Source organism: Gossypium hirsutum, chromosome A01 (genome assembly GCF_007990345.1).
Source record: "Gossypium hirsutum isolate 1008001.06 chromosome A01, Gossypium_hirsutum_v2.1, whole genome shotgun sequence".
In the NCBI taxonomy this organism is placed as follows: domain Eukaryota; kingdom Viridiplantae; phylum Streptophyta; class Magnoliopsida; order Malvales; family Malvaceae; genus Gossypium; species Gossypium hirsutum.
The window spans coordinates 60,646,107-60,658,906 of NC_053424.1; positions in this window are offsets into that span (position 1 = coordinate 60,646,107).

Below are 12,800 nucleotides of genomic sequence, written 5' to 3' on the forward strand. Positions count from 1 at the left end.
GGGCCCAAGGCCCATATTACGAGCCCATGTAGGCCCACATTCCTGTGTGGCCCACATAGCCCAGAAATGGCCTTAGCCATGTGGATTACATAGCCTGGCCCAATATTTTCCACACGTTTGTGTGGTTGACCCGTGTAGGGCCCACATGCTCATGGGGCCCACACAGCCTATTTCGGCCTACCATGGCCCTAAAATGACCTCAGGCCATGAAATCGCCCATGGCCTACCTTAGCGATCTTACACCCACATTTCGGCATTCTTTTTACCACATGAGCGAGTGCACGCTTGTGTTGCGTCGACGGTCACTTATTTCGGCTTTTGCCGATTTATGAGTAGGGTAGTGTTTTTACACACCTTGATGCGGAAGTGTGCGAATGGACCCCAAGCACTCCAACCCTAGCTTCAACACAATACACCATTAGTCCCTTAACAACAGGATTTAACAATCCCTTTAAATAACACTTATCAAAGAGGTTCTAATCACCTACCTTGGTCGATCGACTAAAGATCTCACACTTAATCTGTTACAAGCGATTCTCTACAAACCCCTTTAGAGATATCTGAATGTGCCAAACTCAGAATAGGAGAAACAACAATCGGCCCACACCCCAACGAAACCCGAAAGCACACGATAAAACAAGGCAAGGGCTAGCACAACCACACCCCTAAGATAGAGTATAAGGCTAACATAAAAGATGAAGGGAGAAGAGAGACGAGAGAAAGAAAGAAGAGGGAGAGAGTAGAAAAAGAATCTGGCACAATGAAGGTAAAAAAAGGGAGGAAATCAATACATCAAAAGCAACAATCGGTACCAACAATAACGAATAGTCGACAAAGGACTGTGGGAAACGAGAATCCAAAACAAAATTGAGAACTACCAGTTAAGGTTCGGCTAGAGGATCGAGCCAAACACCAATTACACTTTGGTAGTAATAGAGAGCTTGAGAAAAACAAAAGCAATAAAGTGGAAAGGAGGACAAGAAGGAACAACAGAGAAGCACACAGTCACCAAAATTTCTAGAGAAAAAGAAAAGAAAACCAACTAAAGCCGAATTGCCAAATACGATTTCGGGTACAGGGGAACAAAGGGGTTTTGCCTTTCAATTTTGGAAAACTGCGAAGAGGATGCCCAAATTTTGAGAAGGTAGAGTTCAAGTCTGACTCAAACACATCCCACTCTTGTAACACCCCTAACTCATATCCGTCACCGGATTAGGGTCCGGAGGCATTATTGGACAAAAACACAGCTTTGCACTTTTACTCAAGTCATATTCTCATGTATATACAATATTCAATTGAGTATTAATCATGATTTATCATTAAATAATATACAATCACATCAACACTCGAAATTTAATCATATGATCTCTACAACCATGCACATGTCATAACAATCATAATATAAGCACGTATATGTACATGTATAAACATTTAAAATCACATCTAATAAGCCATGTTCAATTACCTATGCATACTTATCCATTGTCATTATACTAAACTTCTCATAGCAAACATTTTTATCTTATAAAAATTAATTCACTATTACATCAACCGAACCAATCTATATATTTTCTTAAATACCAAAACACAATTAGCTCATGAACATTATTCATACTATCCATCTCATGACCTAAAGCTATTACCTTAATCTAATTTGAATACAATCGTGTATCAAGCACAACTATTAATTTCATATCTTATTTCTAGCTGTACAAAAATTTATCCGAACCAACTAATATGCTTATATAAAAATATATGCCATGACCATTATCAAGCCATTACCAACACATACTGTAACACCCCGAACTCGAAACCGACACCGGAGTCGAACACGAGGTGTTAACTGACTTTAACCCCTTATAAAATTTATTTTCCAGACACTGCCCAATCTGTGTACTAGTCGTTTTAAAAATCATATCTTGAGTTTCATAACTCGAAAATCAATTCCGTAATTTTTCCCAGAAACTAGACTCATGTGCCCATCTATGTATTTTTTTCTATAATTTTTGGTTGGGCCAATTAGTACAGTTTATTAGTCAAAGTCTCCCAAGTTGCAGGGATCGACTACACTGACCTTTGCCCATTACGACTTGGATATCTCCCTGCACGGGGCTCCAATACTGATGCCGTTTGTTTCTATGAAAACTAGACTCAGAGAGGAATCTGTACATATATGGTACGACCCCTAATTATCTCTGGTTAATTTTTAATGAAATTCCAAAGTCGGAGCAGGGAATCCAGAAACCGTTCTGGCCCTGTCCCACAAAAATCTAATTATCTCTTAATATACTGCCCATATGATCTTTTCGTTACTTCCTCATGAAAGCAGACTCATCGACCTTCGATTACATAATTTATTCATCAATTAATTCCACTCCTACTATTTTTAGTGATTTTTCAATCTCATGACACTGCTGCTGCCAGCATCTGTTACGAAAGTAACTAGGTCCATTTCATGCCTACCCTTGATCCAACTCAATCGAACATTCGTGCCATTTTCGCATGGCTTAAAGTTTACATACCAAAGTTCAAACACAACGTAATAGCTTATACATGCCAAAATGTTCTTCTAAGCCAACTAAGAAGAAAATACCAAAACTTGCTATCCGGTGTGATGACTTCGATGACGGCCCGATCACGCAAAAAGAGATGTGTCCAAGAAACCTAGAATAGGTGACAAGGAAACACCGAGTGAGTTTATAACTCAGTAAGTCATAAGCTATGCACTACCATCCATCAATAACATTATCACAAGAGAAAACAAAATGGAACGAGACAATTTACTCCATCCATACCGAACCATACCATAGTTCCTCCAACCTATCGATTCAATTTCATATCAATTCATGCATTCACATTCTATATACTCATCAATAGGACATTGAAGCATTTTCATAAATCGATTTATTTTCGTTACAATCAAACGACTATACGGCCTTTCACCCATCCTACGATAAATTTTATGTACGTGACTTCAAGTATATTTGTCACATAGGTTCGAACTTACCGAGCTCAACACCAAGTATAAGCATAGCACCTATTAGCCACGTACTCAAGACACTTACCCGATCCGCTGTCCGCGATCGACTCAATAGTGTCCCACACATAGTGTCCATAATGATTCACGAATGTATATTGAGCCCGCACACTCAGTGCTATATAATCAACTCGCACACTTAGTGCTACGTAATCAAATCGCACACTTAGTGCTACATAGTCAAACTCGCACACTTAGTGCCGTATGGTCAATTCGCACACTTAGTGCATCATATTCATTTCGCACACTTAGTGCAACATAGTCGAATCGCACCCTTAGTGCTGTACAATTTAATCCCGCGCACTTAGCGCCAATCTCATGGTCATAAATGGTCATCCCGCACGTTTAGTGCCGAGATCAACAACTCAGTACATCTTACTTCTTTTCTTTCATTCAACAATTTCATCATCACATACGTACATACATATATATATGTATATTTATTCATTCCAATCAGCATCAATACATACACATTATGACCATTTGAAATAATACCAACTACATGCTTAATGACTTACTTTATGTTGGGTAAAATAATTCCGAGTCGGCTACTCGATGACCTTCGATTTCCCCTTGTTGGACGCGTCTCCTTTAGGTTCTTGAGCTTAAATAATACAAATAAGAGTATTCAATATTTAACCCAATAACATGAATTTATTTATCACATCCGGCAATCACACATCATTAAATTTTCAAACCAAGATGTCATTATATGACCACATATACACATATCCATATACTTAAGCTCAATAATTATAATGTAATATCATGTACCCACTTTAAGTATATTTCCGAATATACTTAATCATACATACACCTAACCAAAACAATTTCCTAAAATCTTCATATCATTTATACACTAGGCCGATTGCTCTCACCAAGTTCACCTATATTCTTCAACAATTCCTTCATTGATCAAGCACATATTCGGCTAAGAAATGGCAATTTTAGCAACCTTCGATTTAGTACTTAACTTTTACCACATATCAAATAACTCACTTCCTTACTCATGTGACCACGTATATTCGGTCATGCATACACACATAAAATCAATTTGGAGACTCTATCAATCCAACATACATTCGTCACCTTCATCCACCATTCTACCAAGCATGTAATATTCAAACACAACCAAACTCACATTCGGCCCTAGCTCATAACAAGGTAGCCGATTCTTTTTTTTTTTTATAGTTCAAACACTCCTCTATCATCATTCACCTAACTTTAACATGAAACAACAAAACTCACCATTTCTCATCCAAATAACATGAACAACAACCATTCCTTGAACACTTTCTCATGACCGATTGCTCATGTTATCAACAAGATTCAAGATTTGAACATGGGCTATTTAAAACATGCATGCATCTCAAAGACAACATCAAACATACCTTAGTCTAGCAAACCACCATAGCCGATTTTCTCAAGCTCTTCCCCCTTCCTTTCTTTCCTCTATTCGGCCAAGGATGTTCAAGAATGAACACTTTTTTTTTGTTTTCTTTCTTCAATTCACGGCAACAAGGGGGTGAGACCATTATTATTTTTTTTCCATCACCCTTCCCTTCATTATTTAATTATCATGCTTAATATTTTATTTCCCTTACCATACATCACTAATACAACATGTTGGTGACATGTTTCCACCCATAGCATGGCCGGCCACTACATATTAGGGAGGGGGAATTTGACATGCAAGTCCCCTTTTTCTTCCACATGCACTAATAGGTCCTCATGCATTGACCTATCACATTTTAAAATTTTCTCATATAAGTCCTATTGACTAAATTCACATGCAATCGACCATATCGAAGCTTGAAATTTTTACACATTCATGATTACATATTCTAGACAATAAACATCACATTCAAACCTTTCGGTGACTCGGTTTAGCGGTCCCGAAACCACTTTCCGACTAGGGTCGAATTAGGGCTGTCACAACTCTCCCCACTTAAGAAATTTTCGTCCTCGAAAAGCTTACCAGTAAGTAGGTTTGGGTATCGTTCTTTCATCGAACTCTCGGTTTCCCAAGTAGCTTCCTCGATCCCATGTTTGAGCCATAACACCTTCACTAACGGAACCCTTTTGTTTCGCAACTCCTTCACCTCACGAGCTAGGATACGTATCGGTTCTTCTTCATAACTCATATCGGCCTGAATTTCAACCTCTGATGGGCTAATTATATGCGACGGATCAGATCGATAGCGTCGAAGCATCGAAACATGAAAGACATCGTGAATCTTTTCAAGCTCAGGGGGCAAAATCAATCTATACGCAACTGGCCCCACTCGTTCGGAAATTTCGTACGGCCCAATGAATCTCGGGCTCAACTTGCCTTTACGGCCAAATCTGAGTACCTTTTTCCAAGGCGAAACTTTAAGAACACTTTATCTCCCACCTGATATTCAATGTCCTTTCGCTTTAAATCCGCATACGATTTTTGACGATCTGTGGCTACCTTCAGACTTTCACGGATTACCTTTACTTTCTGTTCGGCATCTTTAATCAAATCAACTCCGAAAATTTTACTTTCACCGAGCTCGGTCCAAAACAATGGTGTACGGCATTTACGACCGTACAAAGCCTCATAAGGTGCCATCTTAATACTTGATTGGAAACTATTGTTGTAAGCGAATTCGATCAAAGGTACATACCGTTCCCATGAACCACTAAACTCAAGGATGCAGCATCTCAGCATATCCTCGAGTATCTGAATTATCCGCTCGGATTGACCATCGGTTTGGGGATGAAAAGCGGTGCTAAAATGCAGCTGGGTACCCAAAGCTTCTTGCAATTTCTTCCAAAATCGCGAGGTGAATCTCGGATCTCTATCCGACACGATAGAAATAGGTACTCCATGTAATCTCACAATCTGAGAAACATACAATTCGGCTAGTTTATCCAATGAAAAATCCGTACGCACGGGGATAAAGTGATCCGACTTAGTCAGCCTATCAACAACAACCCAAATCGCATCCTTCTTACTTGCGGACAATGGCAGTCCGGACACAAAGTCCATTGTGACTCGGTCCCATTTCCACTCGGGTATCATGATCGGCTGAAGTAACCCTGAAGGCACTTGATGTTCCGCTTTCACTTGTTGACATATTAAACATCTCGAAACAAAGTCGGAGATGTCTCGCTTCATACCATGCCACCAAAACCGACGTTTCAAGTCGTTGTACATTTTCGTGCTCCCCGGGTGAATTGACATTCGGCTACAATGGGCTTCGTTCAGAATCATCGGAATGAGTTCCGAATTCCTTGGAACGCACAAACGACTTCTAAACCTCAAACAACCATCATCATCAATCTGAAACTCCGATTCCTTGTTCGGAACACACTCAGCTCGTTTTGCAACCAATTCATCATCGACTTTCTGAGCTTCACGAATTTGATGAGTCAATAATGGTTTGGCTTTTAATTCAGCTACTAACACATTGTCAGGTAGAACAGACAAGTGTACATTCATCGCTCGCAAAGCAAACAGTGATTTCCGGCTTAAGGCGTCCGCAACCACATTAGCCTTTCCCGGGTGGTAATCAATAACAAGCTCGTAATCTTTCAACAACTCAAGCCAACGTCTTCGTCGCAGATTCAAGTCTCGTTGAGTCATCAAATATTTGAGACTTTTGTGATCTGAAAACACATGGCACTTCTCACCAAACAAATAATGTCGCCATATTTTCAATGCAAACACAATGGCGGCTAGTTCGAGATCATGGGTCGGATAATTTCTCTCGTGTGGCTTCAATTGTCTCGACGCATAGGCCACAACTCGACCTTCTTGCATCAATACAGAACCCAACCCAAGTAGGGATGCGTCACTATAAACGACAAACTCTTTACCCGATTCGGGTTGCACCAAAATTGGAGCTTCAGTCAGGTGAGTTTTCAGTTGATCGAAGCTTTTCTGACATTTCTCCGTCCATTCGAACTTAACATCCTTCTGAAGTAGCTTCGTTATTGGTGTGGCTATCATCGAGAAACCTTTGACAAATCGTCGGTAATAGCCGGCGAGCCCTAGAAAGCTCCGGACTTCGGTAACATTTCTCGGAGGCTTCCAGTTAAGTATGGCTGAAATTTTGCTCGGGTCAACTCGAATACCCGATGCGGATACCACATGACCCAAGAAGCTAACCTCTCTTAACCAGAACTCACACTTACTGAACTTAGCATATAACTGCTTATCCCGCAAAATTTGCAACACTTGCCTCAGATGCTCAGCATGTTCGGTCTCATCTCTTGAATAGACCAAGATGTCATCAATAAACACAACTACAAACCGATACAAATACGGCCTGAAGATCCGATTCATCAAATCCATAAACACCGCAGGGGCATTAGTGAGCCCAAACGGCATCACTAAGAACTCGTAGTGACCGTACCTCATTCTGAAAGCAGTTTTGGGTACGTCCGAATCTCGAATCTGCAACTGATAATAACCCGATCTCAAATCTATCTTTGAAAACACCGATGCTCCCTTTAATTGATCGAACAGATCATCAATACGCGGTAACGGATACTTATTCTTTATCGTCACTTTATTCAGTTGACGATAGTCAATGCACAACCTCATGGTTCCGTCCTTCTTTTTCACGAACAATACTGGTGCACCCCAAGGTGAGAAACTCGGTCGAGCAAAGCCTCTATCCGTCAATTCTTGCAACTGAGCTTTCAACTCTTTTAACTAGGTTAGTGCCATACGATACGGAGCGATCGAAATTGGCGTAGTTCCAGGTACAAGCTCAATACCAAACTCTACCTCCCGAACAGGTGGCAAACCCGGTAACTCTTCAGGAAAAACATCCGGGTATTCACAAACCACCGGCACCGATTCGGGTTTCTTTTCTAACTCCTTGTCATCAAGTACATACGCGAGGTATGCTTTGCACCCTTTCCTTACATATTTCTGGGCCAACATTGCTGATATTACAGCTGGCAACCCCCTTAAGTCCGCAGACTCAACTCGGATTATTTCGTCATTCGCGCACCTCAAATCGATAGTCTTGCTTTTGCAATTCACAACCGCATCATGCGCGGTTAACCAATCCAAACCAAGAATAACATCAAACTCGTCGAACGGCAAAAGCATCAAATCGGCCGGAAAACAGGATTCTCGGATTATTAGAGGGCATCTCTTACACACTTTATCAACAAGTACGCATTGACCCAAAGGGTTTGACACTCGAATTACTAGCTCAGTAGACTCAACAGGTAGAGTCTTACTGGATGCTAAGGTTTCGCATACATATGAATGAGTAGAGCCAGGGTCAATCAATGCAATCACATTAGTATCAAAGAGAGTGAAGGTACCAGTGATGACGTCGGGGGAGGATGCCTCCTCGCGTGCGCGAATGGCATATGCTCTAGTAGGAGTACGGTTCTCGGCGCGATCGGCCGTATCAGAGGCCCCCCTCTGACTACCACCCCTGCCTCCTAAAATTCTCGGTGGTCCACCTCTAGATGTCACTCCACTAGGTCTTGCACCTTGAATTTTATTCTTCTCATCCAGCTCCGTGCAATCTCTAATGAAGTGGTCCTTCGAACCGCATCCGTAACAGGCCCTGTTAGTAGACTTGCCCCAACATTCACCTAGGTGTCGTCTTCCACATTGGGGACATTCAGGTTTCTCGTGACGATTATTGCCCACACTAGCTACCGAAGTAGCTCGGGAGCCCATCGATGGTCTTGCCCTGATGGAAATTCCCGCAGTTGCCCTCGACTTATTAATGTCCTCCCTAAACTTCTTCACAGCTGAGAACGGAGCTTTACCCGTCGATCTTTTACGATAATCTCTAGCTTCAAATTCAGCCTTCCTCTTCTCCTTTCCAAGTTCCTCCGCCTTGCAGGCTCGTTCGACTAGTGTTACGAATTCCTTTATTTCCAAAATACCCATTAGTAGCTTTAAATCTTCATTCAATCCTTCCTCAAATCTTTTGCACATAGCAACCTCATCAGCTACACACTCCCGGACATACCTACTAAGTCTTACGAATTCATGTTCGTATTCAGATACAGTCATACGGCCTTGCTTGAGTTCCAAGAACTCCTTAAGCTTCTGGTCAATGAACCGTTGGCTAATAAATTTCTTCCGGAATTCCGTTTGAAAGAAGTCCCAAGTTACTCGCTCGTTCGGGACTATGGAAATCAAGGTCCTCCACCAATAGTAGGCTGAGTCTCGCGACAAAGATACGGCACATTTTAGACATTCATCGGGTGTGCATGACAATTCATCGAACACCCGAATGGTATTATCAAGCCAGAACTCGGCCCTTTCGGCATCATCAGTTCCTATGGCCTTGAACTCCTCGGCCCCACGCTTCCTAATCAAGTCTACAGGTGGCTTACTCAGCCTCACAGGATCAGCGACTGATGGCATTACAGGCTCTTGGGGTGGATTATTCAAATTTGGGAATTGTTGGACAGCCGGGTTGGTTCGGGCATATTGCGCGACCCACTCATTCATCATGGTAAAGAAGGCTTGTTTAGCCCCCTCACCTTGATTATTCGCAGATGACTGAGGTTCAACAGGCGGCGTCCCTTGTGCAGGAGCAGCCGCTACGCTCTCAACGTCATCCGCTAGGGTTCTTTCTTCACCGGGGTCCATTTACTAATCAAAACAAAAACATTTCAACCGTCGGAAGTCATCTCACATTTAAACATTAACATTCGGCATGTATAGCTAGACTCATACGCGCTATGGTAGTCCTAGAACCGACTAAACCATAGCTCTGATACCAATCAAATGTAACACCTCGAACTCGAAACCGACACCGGAGTCGAACACGAGGTGTTAACTGACTTTAACCCCTTATAAAATTTATTTTCCAGACACTGCCCAATCTGTGTACTAGTCGTTTTAAAAATCATATCTTGAGTTCCTAACTCGAAAATCAATTCCGTAATTTTTCCCAGAAACTAGACTCATGTGCCCATCTATGTATTTTTTTCTAGAATTTTTGGTTGGGCCAATTAGTACAGTTTATTAGTCAAAGTCTCCCAAGTTGCAGGATCGACTACACTGACCTTTGCCCATTACGACTTGGATATCTCCCTGCACGGGGCTCCAATACTGATGCCGTTTGTTTCTATGAAAACTAGACTCAGAGAGGAATCTGTACATATATGGTACGACCCCTAATTATCTCTGGTTAATTTTTAATGAAATTCCAAAGTCGGAGCAGGGAATCCAGAAACCGTTCTGGCCCTGTCCCACAAAAATCTAATTATCTCTTAATATACTGCCCATATGATCTTTTCGTTACTTCCTCATGAAAGCAGACTCATCGACCTTCGATTACATAATTTATTCATCAATTAATTCCACTCCTACTATTTTTAGTGATTTTTCAATCTCATGACACTGCTGCTGCCAGCATCTGTTACGAAAGTAACTAGGTCCATTTCATGCCTACCCTTGATCCAACTCAATCGAACATTCGTGCCATTTCGCATGGCTTAAAGTTTACATACCAAAGTTCAAACACAACGTAATAGCTTATACATGCCAAAATGTTCTTCTAAGCCAACTAAGAAGAAAATACCAAAACTTGCTATCCGGTGTGATGACTTCGATGACGGCCCGATCACGCAAAAAGAGATGTGTCCAAGAAACCTAGAATAGGTGACAAGGAAACACCGAGTGAGTTATAACTCAGTAAGTCATAAGCTATGCACTACCATCCATCAATAACATTATCACAAGAGAAAACAAAATGGAACGAGACAATTTACTCCATCCATACCGAACCATACCATAGTTCCTCCAACCTATCGATTCAATTTCATATCAATTCATGCATTCACATTCTATATACTCATCAATAGGACATTGAAGCATTTTCATAAATCGATTTATTTTCGTTACAATCAAACGAGACTATACGGCCTTTCACCCATCCTACGATAAATTTTATGTACGTGACTTCAAGTATATTTGTCACATAGGTTCGAACTTACCGAGCTCAACACCAAGTATAAGCATAGCACCTATTAGCCACGTACTCAAGACACTTACCCGATCCGCTGTCCGCGATCGACTCAATAGTGTCGCACACATAGTGTCCATAATGATTCACGAATGTATATTGAGCCCGCACACTCAGTGCTATAATCAACTCGCACACTTAGTGCTACGTAATCAAATCGCACACTTAGTGCTACATAGTCAAACTCGCACACTTAGTGCCGCATGGTCAATTCGCACACTTAGTGCATCATATTCATTTCGCACACTTAGTGCAACATAGTCGAATCGCACCCTTAGTGCTGTACAATTTAATCCCGCGCTCTTAGCGCCAATCTCATGGTCATAAATGGTCATCCCGACTTTAGTGCGAGATCAATTATTTACTTTTTTTATTCAATTTTATACTATATAATATATATTTTTTTCATTAATCAGCATCAAAATACATTAGACATGAAATAATACAACAATGCTAATGACTACTATGTTGTAAAATTCGAGTGGCATCACTCGACTGACCTCTTAGTCGATTAACTAGTATCAATATTTAACCCAATAACATGAATTTATTTATCACATCCGGTAATCACACATCATTAAATTTTCAAACCAAGATGTCATTATATGACCACATATACACATATCCATATACTAAGCTCAATAATTAAATGAATATCATGTACCCACTTAATATATTGCCGAATATACTTAATCATACATACACCTACCAAAACAATTTCTAAATCTTCATATCATTATACACTAGGCCGATTGCTCTCACCAAGTTCACCTATATTCTTCAACAATTCCTCATTGATCAAGCACATATTCGGCTAAGAAATGCAATTTACAACCTCCGATTTAGTACTTAACTTTACCACATATCAATAACTCACTCCTACTCATTGACACGTATATCGTCATGCATACACATAAATCAATTTGGAACCTATCAACCAACATACATTCGACCTTCATCCACCATTCTACAACAGTAAATTCAAACAACCAAACTCACATTCGGCCCTAGCTCATAACAAGGTAGCCGATTCTTTTTTTTTATAGTTCAAACACTCCTCTATCATCATTCACCTAACTTTAACATGAAACAACAAAACCACCATTTCTCATCCAAATAACATGAACAACAACCATTCCTGAACACTTCTCATGACCGATTGCTCATGTATCAACAAGATTCAAGATTTGAACATGGGCTATTTAAAACATGCATGCATCTCAAAGACAACATCAACATACCTTAGTCTAGCAAACCACCATAGCCGATTTTCTCAAGCTCTTCCCCTTCCTTTCTTTCCTCTATTCGCCAAGGATGTTCAAGAATGAACACTTTTTTTTTGTTTCTTTCTTCAATTCACGGCAACAAGGGGTGAGACCATTATTATTTTTTTTTCCATCACCCTTCCCTTCATTATTTAATTATCATGCTTAATATTTATTTCCCTTACCATACATCACTAATAAACATGTTGGTGACATGTTTCCACCCATAGCATGGCCGGCCACTACATATTAGGGAGGGGGAATTTGACATGCAAGTCCCTTTTTCTTCCACATGCACTAATAGGTCCTCATGCATTGACCTATCACATTTTAAAATTTTCTCATATAAGTCCTATTGACTAAATTCACATGCAATCGACCATATCGAAGCTTGAAATTTTACACATTCATGATTACATATTCTAGACAATAAACATCACATTCAAACCTTTCGGTGACTCGGTTTAGCGGTCCCGAAACCACTTTCCGACTAGGGAATTAGGGCTGTCA